This window comes from Hibiscus syriacus, unplaced genomic scaffold (genome assembly GCF_006381635.1).
Source record: "Hibiscus syriacus cultivar Baekdansim isolate YM2019G1 unplaced genomic scaffold, ASM638163v2 tig00112123_pilon, whole genome shotgun sequence".
In the NCBI taxonomy this organism is placed as follows: domain Eukaryota; kingdom Viridiplantae; phylum Streptophyta; class Magnoliopsida; order Malvales; family Malvaceae; genus Hibiscus; species Hibiscus syriacus.
The window spans coordinates 262,087-283,077 of NW_024063257.1; the positions used below are offsets into that span (position 1 = coordinate 262,087).

Here is a 20,991-nt window from a genome sequence, read left to right on the forward strand (position 1 = left end):
CCTAATTTTTAAATCTAAATTCCTATTGAGAAAAGAAAAGAAAAAAAAAACCGACGTAGTGGTCTATTTGGGTTACGGGGAAAGTTGATTAGATAGTCTAATTCTATGATTTATAATTTCAAACTAGCCATTAAACTATTACCTACTCATCTTAGTCTCATCGTATTCATGTACCACAAACCTATCAATTGGGACGTGTGACCACGCTAGGCCCCAAATTTCGTATGCCATTTGCAAATGACAATCCTAAAAGTCGAGCTTCACGTTTCGTTTCGGTACTTTTATTTAGTCAAAATAACAAGAACCAAAATACAAACAAAAATTAAGGATAGTTATTTGATTTAGATTTAATTGGTTTCAATTCACCTCGATTTGATTGATTTAGTCAATTTTTCTTTAAATTAGGGTTCATGTTGGATTTTTAAGGGTGAGATCATATTAGGTTATATTTGAATTTAAGGTAAAAATTATAATTTAATCTTACCCGAGATAAAATTATAATGATCTTTTATATAATTAAGAATAAATATAATAGTAACCTTTATGCATGGTTTTTTTAATTAAATCCTTATTTTACTTCATAAAAGAAGAATTTATATGTATAGATCAGACCGAGTATGATTTTTGATCTCAAAATTTGTGTCTATTTTTGGGTCGATGAGGCTCCCTTAAACTTGGGTGAAGTTAAGTGTGGGTGGAGTGATTTAATTTGAGTAAGGTTTGGGTGGATCAAAAACCTAATCTGACTCGAACCATGATTATTCTTAAATAAAACATAACGTTAAATATTTCTTTAAAAAAATAATTGTATAACCAAAATAAGAATTCATGAATAATTGGTACCATTTTGGTAATTTATCCTTAAATTTAAAAGAACTTTCAAATAGGTAAAGCTAACCCATGCTTTTGAGCTTGCAAATGTTAGGTTCGTTTGGTTTTAAAAATATAAAATAGAAAACGTTAAAGAAAATGTATTAGATTGTAAAACTAGAGAATAAATTTTGGAAAATAAAAATAAGATAAAAAGTTTTGAAAATTTTAAAAATAAGAAAACACGATATTTAGATTTTTAATTTAACTTACAATAATTTAAATCCTTTTAATAATATTTTTTTGACTTTATGGTATATAAACCCTTAATTTTTTTTGTAAAAAATCAATATGATTCATAAATTTTTTTGCACTTAATTTGATCTTTAAACTAATAATTTAATTTTGTAGTATTTTTATATTTAATATACTAAATCTCTTAATAATTATGTATATTTTAAAATTAAATATTTTCCTAATTTTTTTAAAATAATTAAGTCCTTAAACATTTTAAAAGAATCAATTAGGTCTTCGAACTTAGCCAAAAAAATTAATTAAGCTCATTTATCACATCATTGTCCATCTTGTACTATCACAATATAATCGTAAACTATCACATTTATAGATTCTCTTGTAAGCTTTATGAACTGTCATGTAAACGTCGTGACAATCAACATTTTATTCCGCTAGTCAAAGAGTTAGATTAATTTTTTCTTAGTTTAAGGGTAGTATTCAGTGTAAAAAAGTTTAAGGGCTACACTAATTTTTTTTTAAAGTTTGATAGCCTTAAATACCATTAAATATATTTTTTTATTTTTATACTTTTGTGTGCTATTATTTACAACAATATCTTTTGCATTTTTTTTAATTTAATTAATGTCTAATATGTATTATTATTATAATTTAAAATATTTTTTATCATAATTTTTTTATCAACTTTATTAATTGATGTCTAATGTGTAAATATTTTTCATAAGATAGTTTTATTGTATAACAATTTAATTTAAGCCTAAAAAACAACAAGAAATAGATATAACCGAAAATGTTGTAAAAATTATAATATTTTTGATGAGAACTCCGATGGGGTCTAATCTAATTGATGACATGGAATTTCCAAATAAGAAAAAAAAGGAAATGAAATATTATATTAGTGCTAATTCTTCTTAGGTGCTGTTTGGTACGCTCTTATTTACAAACGGCCAAACACTTTATCGTTCAATCGGAAAAGCTTTTTTACTTGTAAATATATTCTTCCATTCCATTTACTTAGCCCATTAAAAGACCGACAGAGCCGATCGTTGTAGACTTTTTGCTTTCGATTCACAAAGCCAAACAGTCCCCGATACAAGTATCAGCAGGTATCTCTCGATTCCTTGTATTCTCCCCTTGATTCTCAGCACAAAATGCGGCGGAAGGGAAGATCGAACTTTGAATTTATACAAACATAGAAGCTTAACCTCATTTAAGCTTAAGTTTATAATTTACTATCAGAAATTGTTTTCCCCCTATGTATTTATAGTACATTTAGCAATGATACGAGTTGAATCTACTATTTGGTTAATTCACTTAATTTTTTTTGGTAGTTTTGCTTTCGATGCTGGAAATTTGAAGCTTTTGGTTGCTTTTTTAGCCTGATCAAAGATGAAGCGGTTGTTTAGGGATTAGAATTTTGGATAGTTTGATAAATGCGTCTGTAATTGTTGGAAATTTGGTGTTAGTATTTGAATTTAGTAGAGAAACAATGAGTGTAGTAGGGTTCGATATCGGGAACGAGAATTGTGTTATCTCTGTTGCTAAGCAACGCGGCATTGATGTGTTGTTGAACGATGAATCAAAGCGTGAGACACCTGCTGTTGTTTCCTTTGGAGACAAACAAAGGTTCATGGGCTCAGCTGGGGCGGCTTCTGCGACGATGAATCCTAGGTCCACTATTTTGCAGGTTAAGAGATTGATTGGTAGGAAGTTTAATGAACCTGATTTGGAGAAAGAGCTCAAGTTGTTCCCTTTCGAAACTTTCGAAAGCCCCGGTGGTGAAATTTTGATCCGGTTGCAGTTTATGGGACAGGTTCATGAGTTTACTCCTGTACAGATTTTGGGGATGTTGCTTTCACATTTAAAGCAGATTGCTGAGAAGAATTTAGAAATGCCTGTTTCGGATTGTGTAATTGGGATTCCGTCTTACTTCACTGATTTACAGAGGCGTGCTTATCTGGATGCGGCAGTGATTGCTGGATTGAAGCCATTGAGATTGTTTCATGATTGTACTGCCACTGCTCTTGGATACGGGATTTACAAGAATGATCTGTATAACTCGGGCCCAGTTTATACCGTCTTTGTGGATGTTGGCCACTGTGACACACAGGTCTGTGTTGCATCATTTGAATCTGGACAAATGAAAATCATCTCTCATGCTTTTGATAGGAGCTTGGGAGGAAGAGACTTTGATGAAGTTCTGTTCAATCACTTTGCATCTCAATTTAAGGAGCAGTATAACATTGATGTTCATACAAATATAAAGGCGTCAGTCAGATTGAGGGCATCATGTGAGAAGCTGAAGAAGGTCTTGAGTGCAAATGCGGAAGCACCACTTAATATCGAGTGCTTGATGGATGAGAAAGATGTAAGGGGTCTAATCAAGAGAGAGGAGTTTGAGAAGCTTTCATCTGACTTGTTAGAAAGGATTACTGTCCCTTGTCGCAAGGTTTTGGCTGATTCTGGTCTGACTCTGGATAAAATCAACTCAGTTGAGCTTGTTGGATCAGGGTCTCGAACTCCGGCTATTACAAGGATTTTAACTTCTATATTTAACCAAGAACCTAGCCGTACAATGAACGCTAGTGAGTGTGTGGCTCGTGGTTGTGCTCTTCAATGTGCAATGCTCAGTCCAGTATTCCGTGTCAGAGAGTACGAGGTTTGTGTTTTAGCATACTATTGCTTTTGAGATTCTGTTACATTTAGTTTTTACTTCGGATCAAATCTTTTTCTTGCATTATAAATAAACTGAGAATCTCTTGATCTGGAAAGAAAAAAAGAGTTTCGTCATCTGCGATCTGTCACTGCATTCTTATTAAACACTCTCTCTCTCATTTTCACTCACACTCATCTGAGTGACAGATACACTATCTCTTCATGCTTAAATTTCTACCTTTTTCGTCTTTTTGGGTGAAATTCTTGGTGAAAAAATGAAATGTGTTATGTGGATGAATACCGTTACTTATGTTTATGTGGACCTCATTTTCTGTTTTCTTTGCACTATATTCCATTGTTCTGGACTCATGGGTTGGATTTCTTATGGGCTGTACTGCTCTAGGAGTGATTACTATTGCTACTTTTTCCCTGCTCTTCAATCCTGTTTAGGAGGTTGGAGGCAGAACTGTTGGCTATCAAAGCCGGTTTATTATTCTTCATGAATTCGAATTGGAGCTCAAGGGGAAGACTTATTTTGGAGAGTGATTGCAGCAAAGCCTTAGATTGGATCAAGATTCCGGGTTCTTGTCCTGCTTTATTTATTTCGCTAGTGAAGGAAATTGGGTCTTTGGTAGTAGATAGGAATGTTATTGTAAGACATGTCAAATAGAGTTGTGAATTGTGAGGCGGATGAATTAGCTAAGATAGGAATTGGATGAGCTTGTGTTTTTTTGGTTTTTCTAGGAGGTTTATTTCTGCTGTAAGGTGCTGTTGTTGTAATGGTCATTTTGTACTGTTTTTTCTTGGTTGGTAATAAAATTTTGAGGCACTCTTTTCCTCCTTCCAATGTCCGTTGAGATACCTTAGTGTTTTGACGGTTATGAAGGGGTTTTTTAACGAGGCCTCCCTTTCTTATAAAAAAAAAGAGTTACGTTGCTATTATTTTTTCTTCTTGAAAGATTAGTTACTTTACGAATATAATATGTATAGGAGGCCCAATCTCTAATCTCAGCCTCATTAGAAAGAAAAGGAATAGTATGTTCAGGTATCACAGAGGTTTCTCCTTGTACAATGTTTGCGAGTACCATTGAATAAAAGAAGAGTTACGTTTAGATTCTTGCATCTATATGCATACTAGTGCTTAATTGGGTTATGTTCTGTACGAAGCTATAACATTTGTCTTATGTTTTCACTTGCAGGTTCAAGATTCTTTGCCTTTATCTATTGGACTCTCATCTGACAAAGGTCCAATTTGCACTCTTTCGAATGGTGTGCTTTTCCCGAAAGGACACCCATTTCCAAGTGTTAAGATTCTTACTCTGCATCGTACTGATATGTTCAATATGGAAGCTTTCTATGTCAATTCAAATGAGTTACCTGGATTATCACCTCAACTCAATACTTTTATGGTATGATAGCTATATTTGCATGCTTCTTCTTGCAGACATGTCACAATCTTGCACAAATATTTATATTTATATTTTTCCATTTTATTTCGATTTAGTGTTCTGAATATTAGTTTTTATTTCATTGTTAAAACTATTTTGTATTATGGTTTAATGTTTCTGTAGATTGGACCTATCCAATCCCACACAAATACAGCTAAAGTGAAGGCCAGAGTTCAGCTAAATCTTCACGGGATTGTTAAATTGGACTCGGCTGTGGTAAATTTGATTTTTTTTTTCTAGTAATGCCATGTCATAGTGGCCCTTAGCCATTTCCCAAGTAATTTAACTGTGGTGCATTGCAAATTTTATTGCATCAGCTAATAGAGGATCAAATGGATAACTCTATGACAATCAATGATCCCCATTTGACTTCAGAAGAGGTGGCAGATAAATCTGATCAGATGTCTTCTGGAGAGAACATTTTTGAAGTCAATGATAATGCAGAGTCAGAACCTCCATCTGGTCTTAGTGTAAGTTTCAATTGAAGGACTGCCTACCTTGTCTTCTTTATGCTTTTGCATTTTACTGTTTTGCTTTTAACTCATAATTGAAATAAATAACAAATGTTTACAAGACCTTAGACTAATTTGTTAGTAGTTATCCTCTCATGGAGTGCCTCAATAAGTTGTTCTGCCAACTCGTTTATCTGTTGTGTCAGTCTTGACAATGGCATCCAGGATATTTGGACAAAAGTTCAAATATAAGAGAGTTGACGTTGAATTCTGTATTCTTGTGCAGGCTGGTTTAACAAGAAAAGGAAGAGGTGTAAAAAGGTTGGAAATCCCGATTAGTGAGAGTATATGTGATGGAATGAGAAGGGATGAGCTCATTAAAGCTGAAGAGAAAGAACGCTGGTTGATGCAACAGGACTTGAAGATGGAGCAAACCAAAGATAGGAAAAATGCCCTCGAGTCTTACGTTTATGAGATGCGTGATAAGGTATTGCTTTGACTTGAATTGGTATTAGCTTTATTTTCCACTCACAAGTAAAGTACTTCACACAAGTTTCTTTCACGTGATGGTTTTATAACAGAGACAATTTTAGTTCCATGCCTCTTCAATTTAAACCCAGCGTTTAGAAGTGTATGCATGGCTGCTTTTAAGCAAGTCTTAAGAGTAAGTTTGTTTTTTGATATAAGACGGGTGCATAGTCCTGCTTTTTTTAATCATTTTGCTAACAAGTGCCTTAAGTTACTATATATGGTTAGGCTTTTAAATGCAGTTGTGAGTTGTACAATTGTACAGGCTTACCTAGTAGTTTAAGTTAATTCTAATTCTAATCCTAACCATAGTTACATAAATCGCTCAATAGCCCACGATTTACGTACTGTACGCTGCGATCCAAAATGCGGTACGAACGCGTTCCAGATCGTTCCAAAATCGTGATTCGGTACGAAAGCTTATACGATTCGGTATGAACGCGTTCCAAGTCGTTCCAAAATCGCCGGAGACGAAAAAAGTTGAAGCTTTCTTCGTAGATCTACGTTGATAGATCCATTTTTAGGCGAAACTAACCTTGGATCTGAAACAAGGGTGAGGAAACTCTTCGGATGACATCTCTCTTTTAATTCCGATGCCGGCGTACGGTGGCGGCCGTTGATGACGCGGCGGAAAACCCACCGGAATCTGGGCGCCGGTTGTATCTCTCTCTCTCTCTCTCTCAAAACCGAGAAATGAAACAAAATGAAAATAAGCCCGTTTTGACTTATATGATTACATATATATATATTAAGCAAAACGTAATCGTTTTGGTTTTTCCCCATTTCCGTGTTTCTGGTTAAGGGTAAATATCTGTTTAAATCCCTGTTTTTTTATGTTTTATTTCAGTTATTAAGGAAGTTTTAATTTTTTTTATTTTATTCCTACTATTTATAGTTACTTATAAAATTTGATGTAGAAAAATAGCAACCTAAGAAACTGGTACATCGTACCGGAGCGATCCGAAATGAGTCTACCCCCTCGTACCAAATTTTAGGGACCTAGCGAATTGCGATCCCGTTTCACGTTCCCGTACCGGAGCGTACCGTGATCCATGTGACTATGATCCTAACTATTAGCGTATTGTATTAGAATAAAATACTATAAGGTAGTCTAGTTCTAGTAGGAAACTTATTCCATAAATTGTATATAAATAGGCTTGTATTCACCTTGTTTTAAAAGGCGCAAGGCGCAACGATGCGCATAGGTCCTTGGAGCCTAGGCGCAAGGCGAAGGCGCACGCCTTTCGTAGACGAGTCGCACTTTATGTTAGAAACCATATACCGAAACCCATTACATATTGAGTCACTCCCGAAGCACTTAATCTTCTTCTCACACTATTCCTTCACCACTGCTTGTTTCCAAAACACTTCAACATAGAGTTAAGGTTATACTATCATAAATTAAGTATGAATAATTTAATAAATAACATAATGTTAATTATCTATTTAAATTAATTATTTTATAATATGTAAATATAATAATTAATTATAATTATAATTATAATTTTAAAGTAAAGTATTAGAATCTCTATTATTTTATTTAAAAATTATGTAAATTTTAATTTAATTAAAATTTTATATTGAATTTTCTCAGTATAAGTTATAAATTTAATGATTTGTTTTTAAAGTTATAAAAGAATATAGTATATTAATAAAAATTAGATTAAAATATTAATTGTATAAACAAGTTTTATCAATATTATAAGAGAAATAACCTCAGTGACCAAAAATCCTAGATAATATACGATTTTGACCAATTTTTTTTGGATTTGCGAAAATGACCAACAAAATCGCAATGCGATCTCTAATTCGCATTGCGATCTCCACTATCGCAAATTCGCGTTGCATTTCGCGTTGCGATAGTTGAAAATCGCGTTGCGATTTTCCATTTCGCGTTGCGATAGTCTACAGTTGTCGTTGCGATTTTCCAAATTCGTTGTGATAGTTAAAAAAAGATTTTGTTTCTTAAGAATTTTCTCTAAAAAGATAGTATCCGCGCGGACGTGTCGAAGACACGTATTACCACGACCACGACCCGAGACGAGAAGGACGGCGGCGGCGGCGCGCGAGAGTCCCCCTTGTTCTCTATCACTCAACAAGGAAGTGGGAAAGCTAAGCCTTAAATATCATTCCCAATAGTGTTTCCAATACTATGTGGGATTGAGCATTACCAACACTTGTTTCCAATAAAATGTGATTATTCAGGAAACAATTAACAATCATGCACCTTAAAACAACTGAATCAGCAACTATTGCATTAGTATTATACAATTAAATATGTCATAATTAAAAGTCAATCTACAATCAATCGCGATTATTGCAATTTTAAGCAAAATATTCAAAAATAATATCACTATTTAAGGCTCAATCCCACATAGTATTGGGAACAAGTGTTGATAATGCTCAAATCCCACATAGTATTGGAAACACTATTGGGAATGGTATTTAAGGTTTGGCTTTCCCACTTTCTTGTTGAGTGATAGAGAACAAGGGGCTCTCGCGCGCCGCCGCCGTCCGTCTCGGGTCGTGGTCGTGGTAATACGTGTCTTCGACACGTCCGCGGATACTATTTTTAGAGAAAATTCTTAAGAAACAAAATCTTTTTTTAACTATCACAACGAATTTGGAAAATCACGACGACAATCGTAGACTATCGCAACGATAACTGTAGACTATCGCAACGAATTTGGAAAATCGCAACGACAACTGTAGACTATCGCAACGCGAAATGAAAAATCGCAACACGAATTTGCGATAGTGGAGATCGCAATGCGAATTAGAGATCGTATTGTGATTTTGTTGGTCATTTTCGCAAATCCAAAAAAAGTTGGTCAAAATCGTATATTATCTGGGATTTTTGGTCACTGAGGTTATTTTCTCATATTATAATTATATAATATTTTAATTATAAAAGTTCATTATAATTATAAAGCTAATTATTAAATAATTATAAAAATAGTTATATATTTCTTATTTATCTATGTATTAAATATCTGAGTTATATTTTTTATTCAATTTATTATATTAAATTGGCTTAAGAGTCACCTTTGTCCATGTAATAGACCCAATTTATCATTTTCACTTCTATCGTATTTTCACATCAATTTAAGTCTCGAAGTTGTTCAATTGCATCATTCTATACCTTACCCCTAATTTAAAACTCTAAATTATAACCCTAAGTTGGATATAAGGTTAGGGTTTATGGTTTAGAGGTTATGCTTTATGGTGTAGGGTTTATAATTTAGGGTTTTAAGTTAGGGTTAGGGTATAGAATGTTGCAATCGAGCAACTTAGAGGGCTAAATTGATGTGAAAATACGATAGGGACGAAAGTGATAAATTAAGTCTATTATAGGGGCAAAAATTACCATTTTGCCTATTAAATTTATTATATTATATCTTATCTTTATTCTATAAGATGAAAAGAATAAAAAAGGATGAGGGGGCAGGCGACAGAACTCTGTTTATTATATTAGTTTATTATATCTACCTATTATGACAAAAGAACAAATATAAGTGAGGACAAAAGAATAGATAAAAGTCAGGTGCAGCAGGCGGCAAAGCGGTGCCCTGTAGCGCCTCTCCAAAATGCGTCAAAAGCGAGCGTTTGAGGAGCCTTTCGTATCTTGCTCCGCCTGCAACTTTAGAGGCATTTTTTCATTCGCCCACAAGCACTTTGCGCCTAGGCGCTCCTTTTAAAACCAAGGTATTCACCAAATTAATTAATGAAGGAAAATTGATACAAGAGGAAAACAGTGAAGTTATTGTGAGGAGGTCTAAGTAGTGGAATCTGGGATATCTTGTTTCTACAAGTATGTCAATAAGAAGTGTACCTGATGGAAGGAGGGGAAGAGCACGATTTGCTAGAGTGTATAGAAGGACAAGAGATAGAAGAATCTGGTTGTGTTCGGGTATTGAAGAAGATAATGGTTCAGACGGTATTCAGGAGCATAAACAGAATATTACTGAACTTAGAAATAGTCAGCAACTTCCTTCAAGAATTAGTGGATGTGAACAAGATAAGGATAATATTTGTCCTGTTAATTTTCAGAGTACTTCTATGGTCACCCTAATTAGCAGCAAATTTTCAGAGACTGTGGCAACAACTTTTACTACTTCAGGGACTGCAAAAGATCATCGAAGGAAGAAAAGAGTTTTAATCACTGAAGCCTTGGACTTGGTAAATATTAATACTGCTTCTTCATTCCTTTTTTCGAAGTTGCTGGAGGAAGCACTGGCTACATGGGAAGTTTGTCACATGTTAGGTATTTCATTCAAGGAAGGGAAAGAGGCTTTTATTGAAAAAATTTTAAGTCTGGAGAAAGGTTCAGAGGTTGTAAGTGAAGGTTGATTGTTGTACAGTATATGTTGTTTGTAGGATTTGTCTTTTGGTGTTTGGGGGTGATTATTTATGCATAAATTAAGTATTCTTTCATGGAACATAAGGGGTCTAGGGAGAGGTGAGAAGTCTGTAGCAGTCGCAAGGCAAGTAAAGAAGATAAAATCGGTTTTTCTTTTCATTCAAGAATCTAAGCTGGAACAATGCCATGTGTCGATTACAAGGAGGATAGGGGTAATTTGCTAAAGGGAGTGTTGGTGTCCCCAGCTCAAGGATCATCGGGGGGGGGGGTTGATTAGTATGTGGAATGAAAGTGTGGTTCAAATCACAGGTCAGCATGTTCACAGCAGATTTCTGGCTTTAGTGGGTAAATTTATGAATGGTCAAATGGAGTTTGCATTTATAAATGTTTATGGGCCAACTATTGAAATTGAAAAGGAGTTTTATGGGGAGTTGTTGAATTATGTAATTTCTCTGAATATACCAGTATGTATTGGGGGAGATTTCAATGCGTATCTTGATCCGGAAGAAAAGCAAGGGAAATCACAAAATTGGCATGCCATCGATATACCTAGATCATTTGTGCAACAAGCTAACCTTATTGTTTTGCCTATGTCAGGAGGAACTTTCACTTGGTGTAGCAATAGAGAATCTTCAACATGGGTTAGATTAGATCGGTTTCTAATTTGTGTCAGATTTCTTAACAGTTTTCCTAATGTTACACAATGTCTTTTATCAAAATCAATTTCAGACCATAATCCGGTCTTATTGGAGGATGTTTCTATCAATTGAGGACCTAAACCTTTTAGGTTCTTTAATTTTCTTTTGGAAGAACACGGTTTTGATGAGTTGGTTAAAGAATCAATGGCAGTCGAGAAGAAGAAGAAGAATAAAGGGGGAATTTTCAGGATGCTACAAGCTGCTAAAAAAATCAAGAACTGGTCTGGAAGCAGTCACAGAGGGATGGCAGATTCCATTTCGCAGCTGGAATTCAAAATCAATGATTTGGACAGAAAGTCACAAGCTGGTAATTTGTCTTCAGGCGAGTGGGATCAGTTGATTGAATTTAAAAAGGAGTTATGGAGGCTGCTGAGAATTGAAGAGATTATTTGGTTTCAGAAGTCCATAAATAGATGGATTAGAGATGGAGATAGAAATACAAGCTTTTTTCATCTAAGTGCCATGAAGAGGAACATATTAAATACGATTCATTCATTGAAATCCGAAGATGGGGTTATTAAGGATCCAGAACTGATAAAACATGTGTTCAATTTCTTAAAGACTGCCCATAATGCGAGAACAACTTTGGAAGTTGACGGATTTAATTTTGATTTTAAGAAATTGACAGTAGCTCAAAGGGATTATCTTGAAGAAGAGTTTTATGAGCAAGAAGTTTGACAAGCAATTTCAACCTCTGAAAGTACAAAAGCTCTTGGTCCGGATGGTTTTACCATGGGGTTCTATAAGGAATATTGGAATAATTTGAAGGAGCAGATCATGAAGTTTTTCTTAGATTTCTATAAAGGAAAAAAGTGGGTTCATGGGGTGAATCATGCATTTATTACCTTGATTCCAAAGAAAGGTAATCCAGAGAGTATTGAAGACTATAGACCTATTAGTCTTGTGGGCAACTTATATAAAATTATCTCAAAAGTTCTTTCAAAGAGACTTATATCCTGTGTTAATGATATTGTAAGCCCCACTCAGTTTGCTTTTATTCCGGGGAGGCAATTGTTGGATTGTGCATGTTTAGCTAATGAAGGAATCGACTTTTGGAGGAAACAAGGGCTTAAAGGGGTTGTTTTTAAAGTGGATTTCAGCAGAGCATATGATACTGTGGATTGGCTGATTCTTTTAAGTCTAATGAAAGACATGGGCTTTGGTGACAGATGGTGTTCATGGATTTCACAGTGTATTTCCACTGCTTCAATTTCGGTTTTAGTGAACGGGTCACCTACAGAAGAGTTTCCTATTGCTAAAGGCCTGAGACAAGGCTGTAATCTTTCTCCTCTTCTGTTTAATTTGGTTGGTGAATTACTTCATATGATGTTAACTAAAGCTGTGGATTCTGGCCTATTTCAAGGGTTTCTTTTGGCAGGAATCAAAACAATTTTACTTTGTCGCATCTTCAGTTTGCAGATGACTTAATTATTTTTTGTCAAGCTTCCATTACACCGATTAAGAATGTTAGAAGAGTTTTAAGGATTTTTAGCTTAATGACGGGGCTTCATCTTAATTTAGCTAAAAGTAAACTTTATGGTATTAATGTGGAGGATGACATCCTGGGAGATTGGGCTTCGACTATTGGTTGTTCTATTGGTTCCTTTCCGTCGGTCTATTTAGGCGTTCCGTTAGGGGCAAAAAGGAATTGCGAGAAATTGTGGGAGCCAGACATCGAGAACTTCAATAAGAAATTGGCAGGGTGGAAAGCTTCCTCTTTGTCAATGATTGGTAGATTGGTGCTTATCAAGTCAGTATTGTCATTCTTACCGGTCTTCTATCTATCTATGTTCAAGATGCCATCTACCATATGTCAGAAGCTAAATTCTTTGATGGCAGTTTTTTTATGGGGTGGAGGGAATGAGAAGAAGAAAATGCATTGGATCAGCTGGAATAAGATTTGCAAACCGATGAGTGGTGGAGGTTTGGGTGTTGCTGATTTGAAACTTACTAATCGAGCTTTGTTGGGAAAGTGGGTTTGGAAGTTTGCAAATGAGAAAAATTCGATGTGGAAGAGATTCTTATGTAGAAAACACAATGTTAGTTGTCACTCCATGGATATTACCAAGGTCCTCTCTCAAAAGGACTCTTGAATTTGGAGGGGAATTGTGAATAACTTCACCAAAGATTATTTTATTGGAGGTTGCCTTAGATCCCACGCAAAGCTACAAGTAGGGAATGGAAATTCGATCTCCTTTTAGAATAATACTTGGTTAGGGAATTTCCTTTGAAAGTTCTTTTTCCTAGGATTTTTGCCATTTCTTCAAATCAATTGGGTAACGTTGCTGATTTTGGAAGTTTTGATTCGAATGGATGGGAGTGGAATATTAAGACGAGGAGGAATCTTTGTTATTGGGAAGTGGTTCAGTTGGTAGAATTATTGGATAGACTTAAGGACATTAAATTAATTGATTATATGGAGGATTGTTTACTATGGGATGGCGTAGGTGAGGGGTTGTTTTCAGTAAAAGCTTGCAGGAGGTCTTTTTCCTCTTCTAATGAGGAATCATTTTTGTGGAACAAATGTGTAGATGGGTTTAGTTCCTCCTAGAGTCGAGGCATTCCTTTGGCAAGTATCCCATAAAAAAATAGCGGTGAGAGTGGAATTGATGAAAAAGGGGGTTCTTATAGGTGATGATATTCTATGCCCTTTATGTCATCAATGTGAAGAATCTGTTCAGCATCTTTTTATTGCTTGCCAGGTTTCGTGGGAATTGTGGAACAAAATTATAGGATTCTGGGGTATTATGTTAGTTATACCCTCTGATCCTCCCTCCCTTATTAGCTCTTGGTCTGATTTGAGGCCCTATTCTACTATGTGGAAATTTATTCCAGGGGCAGTCTTATGGTCATTATGGAAGATCAGAAATGAAATTATCTTTGAAAGAGGAAAACTGAACAAATTCTCATTGTTTTTCACAGTTCGATTCAGATTAGTGAAATGGTTTCTAGCAAAGTATCTTACTCTCTCTAACCAGGCTTGTGGTCTGTTGGAGTCCTCCAATTGATTTTTATAAGATGAATGTGGATGGAGCTGTTAGTAGTGTGGGTATGATTACTGGAATTGGGGGTATTCTGAGAGATTGGAATCAGAATAAGCTTCTTTCTTTTTCAGAAAATGTTGGTCCTACTCCTATCATTCTAGCAGAGTTGAAAGCTATAAAAAAAGGCATAAACATCTTTCTCTCTTCAGATTGGGTATCAAAGGAAAGGCTCATTGTGGAAAGTGATAGTAAGTTAGCAGTGGATGGAGCTGTTAGTAGTGTGGGTATGATTACTGGAATTGGGGGTATTTTGAGAGATTGGAATCAGAATAAGCTTCTTTCTTTTTCAGAAAATGTTGGTCCTACTCCTATCATTCTAGCAGAGTTGAAAGCTATAAAAAAAGGCATAAACATCTTTCTCTCTTCAGATTGGGTATCAAAGGGAAGGCTCATTGTGGAAAGTGATAGTAAGTTAGCAGTGGGTTGGATGAAAGATCAAGCCACAGTTCCTACTTTTCTTACAACTTTTGTTAAGGATATAGTCTCTATTGTTTCTGTGAATGAGATTATTGTGAGGTGGATTCCTAGGAGTTGTAACTGCGAGGCTGATAAGTTAGCAAATGAGGGGATTGGGTGATGGTTATTTTTGTTTCAGTGGGTTTGGGTGTTTAGCAGTAAGGATTTATAGGCGTGTGTTTAAGTTTTATGTAACTGGCAGGAGTGTTTTTAAGTCTTATGTCTTTGTTTGAAATCAATATATTGAGGCACTCTTTCCTCCTTCCGCTAATAGGTTCTTGCCTTAGGATAAAGGACTACTAAGATGGAGGTTTTTAATGAGGCCTCTTAATTCTATCAAAAAAGAAATTGAGAAGTATACTCTCTTTTATAATTCTCTTTTATCTACATGGTATCAGTTGCAAGCGATCATCCTCATCCAGTTGCTTTCGTCGCTGATTGTTAATCCTTCTCACCGTTTTGTTTGTCAACACCGCTTCTCTAGTCATCGTTCGGGCAGCCCTCAACGTTCATTCACAGAATTTCGTTGTTTTTCATTGCTATCTGTCAGCCTTCATTGTAGTTTGGCTTAATGTTGTCTCTCTTACACTGTTCGTTGAAATCGGTGACGCTGTTTTTTCCTATTCTAGTTCCACTGACGCTGTTTTACTGCCGCCGTTTGTGGCGAATGCTGCTAGGGTTCGATTAACACCGATTCTCACCCTAACCCTTGATTCCAATGTTTTCCATCTACCCGACTATTCACCATGACTGTTGCTTCTTCCTCGATGTCATCTCGGAGGTCCTCTCTCGCTTGCCTCATCCGGTTCTCACCGAGAACATCTCTGCCTCTATAACTTGTCACCGGTTGAATGGTGACAATTACATTCCTTGGTCCCAATTGGTCCATCTCTACATCACCGACTGACGCAAGCAACACTTCTTCTTAGAGTCAACACCAATACCTGTTATCAATGATCCCTAATACGAATTGGCTTAGTGAAAATACATGGTTATTTCATGGCTCATCAACTCCATAACTCTAGAGGTGGGCGAAATTTTTTTGCTCTACGAGATCGCTGTTGAAATTTGGATTGCTGCAAAAGCTACTTATTCAATCTAGAAATCTCAAATAGAAAAGTATGAATGTTACCCGATACTTTACTCTCCTATCGCACTTGTGGCAACAACTGGATCTATTTGAATCTCATGAATGGAGATGTGTTGATGATGTGTTGATGATGTTCGATTGTTCAAACAAATCGTGGAAAGGCGTCGGATATTTCAATTATTATCAGAGTTGCATTGGGATCTTGACAAAGTTCGAGGAAGAATTTTAGGGCTTAAACCTCTTCCTTTGATTCGGGAGGTTTTTTTCTGAAGTTAGACGAGAAGAGAGTCGACGCACCATTATGTTTCGTGATTCTGTGTCCACTGAATGATCAACGCTACTCACTCACTCCCAAAACAACCCTCGACCTAAAAAGGGGCGACCTTGGTGTGATTACTGTAAGAAGGTTGGCCATGTAAGAGACACTTGTTGGAAACTATACGGCAAACCGAATGACGGAAAATCTTCAAAGCAACATCAATAGTGATGCTCAAGGAAATTATGCTTTGTCTACTGGATTGCAGGGAAGTTCGTTTAGTATGAAACAAATAGAAGAACTGCAAAAGCTCTTTGGCCAACTACAGCCTCCTTCTGCACCAACATCCTCCTCTCCTGCATGTAGCGTCTCCTTTGCTACTTTGGCTCACAAACCCGACACTCCTATGTGAATTGTGGATTTTGGTGCAAGTGATTATATGACAGGTGATCTTCGACTCTTTCAATCCTTCAACGAGGGATCGTCTATTTCTCATATTCGAACAGTAGATGGCTCACAAAATAGACATCTTCTTGAGGTCACTCAGTCTCTTTTTTTCCTATGAATGTTCCTCGTTCTTTTTGGGGATGCTCTTTTAACTGCCACATACTTGATTAATCGACTACCCAGTAAACCCTTGCGCTTTCAATGTCCACGAGAGGTATTTCTTCAATTAGATCCTTGTGCGTTTCGCTGTGTTTTTTGGTTGTACTATCTTTGTACATAACAATGTTCCTTCCCGATCCAAGTTAAATCCTTCAGCGTTTCGGTGTGTGTTTCTTGGTTACTCTTCCACTCAAAAGGGTTTTCGATGTTATTGTTCTCAAAAAGAAATTTTTTGTTACAATGGATCACATTCTTGAGAAAACTCATTTTTCTATAAATTGTAATTCAGGGGGAGTCTTGTAGTGAATTTCAGTTGCTTCAACCATCTTATGTGAACCAACCAACATCGAACTAGCCGCATTTGAACCAACCAACCACCACCGAACCAACCATCTTTGGACCGAATAACCACGCTCCCCCTTGACCAGCTATCATCGCCGAACCCATTAGAACCAAAAAATTACCGAGTCCATCTCACCTAGATCGACCAGCAGCACCAAACCAGCTCACTTCACCTCAAACTGAAATACCAAATTGTTGTTTTACAAGAGAAGACAAAAACCAATGCCTGAGCTTACTTTCGAACCTCGACCCAAGTCTCCCACACAACATAAACCCTCTCATGAACCGGAACAAAGCCCAAATCCCTCGAGAGATGAAGAAGGTAACTCAAGTCCCTCTAATGAATTAAATGCCTTGATTGAACATTGATTTGCCAATTGCTCAGAGGACAATCATCTGATTAATAGATTTTGGATGTGAAAAACTAACTCCTTGTTTCAAGAATTTTACGGACAATGTAGACAACATTATCATTCCACAGGGTGAAGAAGCATTGAAGGACCTAGTGGAAAAAGACGATAGAGGAAGAACTAATCACACTAAAAAACAACAACACACGGGTCATAGTTAATCTCCTGAAAGACAGAAACATGTTGGCTGTAAATAGGTGTTCACGGTGAAATACAAGGCGAGATTAGTGGCAAAAGGGTACTTAGTCACAGGGAAGTGATTATCAAGAACGTTTGCTCTTGCGGCAAAATTAAACACTGTGAGGGTGCTATTATCTCTGGCAATCAATGAGGATTGGTTGCTTCATCAACTAGACATCAAGAATGCTTTTGTAAACGACAACTTAGAAGAGGAACTGTATATGCGATTCCCACCAGGTATGAAGAGTGGTACAGGAAAAACATGCCGACTACTAAAGTCTTGTATAACTCAAACAATTTCCAAGAGTATGGTTTAACAGATTCACGAATGTAATTATTTAGGATGGATACAAGCAAAGTCAATCGGATCTTACCTTGTTTGTCAAACAACTTCAAACAAGAAGAAGGCTATTTTGATAGTCTATGTAGATGATCATCATAACGGGTGATGACTCTGTGGAGATAGAAAGATTAAAAGGCTACTAGCAAGGGAATTTGAGACGAAAGAATTGGGAAATTTGTGATATTTCTTAGGCATAGAGGTTGCAAGGTCGAAAGAAGGGATAGTGATCAATCAAAGGAAGTACACTCTTGATCTGCTATCAAAACAGGAATAAAGGGATGCAAACAAGCTTAGCGCCCATGAAGCAAATCTTAAGTTAAGAACAAAAGAATTGGGAAGCTCGATAAATAAAGAACAGTACAAAGGCTAGTAAGTAAACTCATCACTTATCACTTACTAGGCCTGATATAGCCTTTTCTGTCAGTATTGTGAGTTAAATATGAACGATCCAAGAGAAGAACATTTGGAGGCCATGAATCGAATCTGAGATACTTGAAAATGTCACTGGGACATGGATTGATTTTCAGGAAAAGTAAGATAGACAATGAAAATCTTCTCTAATTCGAGCTGGGCAGGAGAATTAATTGACATAAGATCTATAATCGGTTATTGTTCATTTGTTTGGGAAATCTTGTCACTTGGAGAAGTAAAAAGCAAACTGTGGTCTTGAAGTAGTGTAGAAGCAGAGTATATCAATGGCACTCGACATTTGTGAGGGAATTTGGCTACAAAGACTGTTAACTGAGTTGGGTTTATGTGAAAACAGTGTTTTGAACTTCAAAGTGACAATCAATCGGCAATAAGTATTGCGAAGAATCCAGTCATCATGATCGAACGAAGCATGTGGAGATTGATAGACATTTTATCTCAGAAAGGTGAATGATGGACTAGTAACACTCAACTACTTTCCTACCAAAAATAATGGGTGGATATCCTCACCAAGGCGCTTCCCCAAACCACCTTCGATGAGATCGTATCCAAGATGGGTCTTTTCAACATTTATCCCCAGCTTGAGGGGGAGTGTGAGTTGTACGATTGTATAAGCTTACCTAGTAGTTTAAGTTAATTGTAATTTTAATTTTAACTATTAACATATTGTATTAGAATAAAATACTATAAGGTAGTCTAGTTCTAGTAGGAAACTTATTCCACTCCATAAATTGTATATAAATAGGCTTGTATTCACTAGATTAATCAATGAAATTGAGAAGTATTCTCTCTTCTAAATTCTCTATCTACACGTATGTGGTTATTTTGTTGTTTAAAATACATTGGAATTGCACTTGATAAGATAACCTTAGAGAGTGCCCTAACGGCACTTGTTAGCAAAACCCTTAAGTGAAGTCATGAGCCCATCTTCAACTTTTAGTAGAAATAAACTTAAAAGACAGCAAGCTATCCTTTAAGATTTGGGGAATCAATGATTATGACTGAAATAGTTTTCCCTAACCCGCATTTTTTGTTTGGTTGACGGATATGTAAAGATGCCAAGTGAATTTTGTGCGCTGCAAGAGCTGTAGTGTGCTTTTCTGCTTCTTGTCTTTAGCCTCATTTTATAAATGGCTAAAGCAGCCACTTGATTGGCTGATTACCATGAATAGTAATTGCAGCATATGGTATATTCTTGTCATCTAAACAGGCCTAGCAAGAACCTTAATTTCTATATAGTCCCGTGTAGTGCATTATTCTGTACATTTTCCATTTCTTAAGTTCTGCCACTTGTTTGAGTAACACAATTCCTTGCATAGATTTTAAATACATACCGAAGCTTTGCCAATGAGTCAGAGAGGGAAGAAGTTTCTAGAAACTTCAGCAGACTGAAGACTGGCTTTATGAGGATGGAATGGATGAATCTGAAAATGTTTATGTGGAGAAGCTTGAGGATTTGAGAAAGGTATCTATAACTTGACTAATCATCTTTTACCTCAGTTCTGATCTGTAATCACACCAACTAGTTCATTTGAATTGTAAAGCTTGTGGACCCTATTGAAAATCGGTATAAAGATGAAGAAGCTCGAGTACAAGCAAAAGGGATCTGCTAAAGTGTATTGAATAATCGGACGGCAGCAGCATCACTGCCATCCATTAAGAAAGATGCGGTACATGATTGTTGATGTTTAATTGGTCAATGTGTTGATATTGCTAGTCCATTGGTTATACACACGGTGCTTCTCCTTTTGCAGGTCAGTGAAGAGTGTAATAAAGCGGAGAGGTGGTTAGAAGAGAAGTTCCGACAACAAGACTCCTTGCCCAAAGATGTTGATCCGATAGTTTGGTCAAGTGAGATCGAGAGAAAAGCAGAGGCTCTTGAAGCGTAACAATCTAATGCTACTCATCTTCTTCTTTATCCATTTATGCTTATCTTTTCAGAAGGGATTAGTCATATAAGTACTGTACCATAGCATATATATTCTGTATTGGGGATTATCAATAGAAACAATGCCATGATAGTTAGAAGGCCCGTGCTACTTATAATGCATGAAGCAAAAGTTTTCTGGCAAAATACCATGATCTGCTGTAAGATTGGTAGCATTTTTTTGTTAATATCTGATGTGTGTGTTTTTTTTTTTGTTCAGGACATGCAATATATGATTAGATCCAATGATTCTACTTCAAGTAGGGAAGACATGAACGATTCTGATACAAGGCAAATCTAATGGCATGCGTAGGATTGGTGCTGATCTGCATTGATTTCTAACCCCAAAGAGGCAAGACAAAACCAGCACAAAAGCAACTAAATCAACTGCAATCTTAAATGCAAAGATTTATACAACTGGTTCAAAATTGTTTTGGGGTTTTTTTTAGTTCCAGTAGCAGCAGAAAGCATAAATCAACATTGTTCAAGGTGAGCACTCATTTTTTTATTATCAAGGTCATCTTGTTGATGTTTGTTTGATTAAATGAAAATGTTCAGATGATGCCCTTACAATTCCCGTTACGCGTGGCTCACATTAGCCCTTTCTTGTTCCCTTCTGAACCTTTTGATTGTTTTTGGCCATCACATTAGACGGTAAAAGGGATAGCATCGGCATACCATCAGAAGTAACTACTATAGTGAATG

General features: G+C 36.2%; 1 pseudogene; it reads left to right on the forward strand.

The window, feature by feature from the left end:
- The first annotated feature begins 2,108 nt into the window (after positions 1-2,108).
- On the forward strand, positions 2,109-20,541 carry LOC120174788 (annotated as a pseudogene).
- Positions 20,542-20,991: the final 450 nt, after the last annotated feature.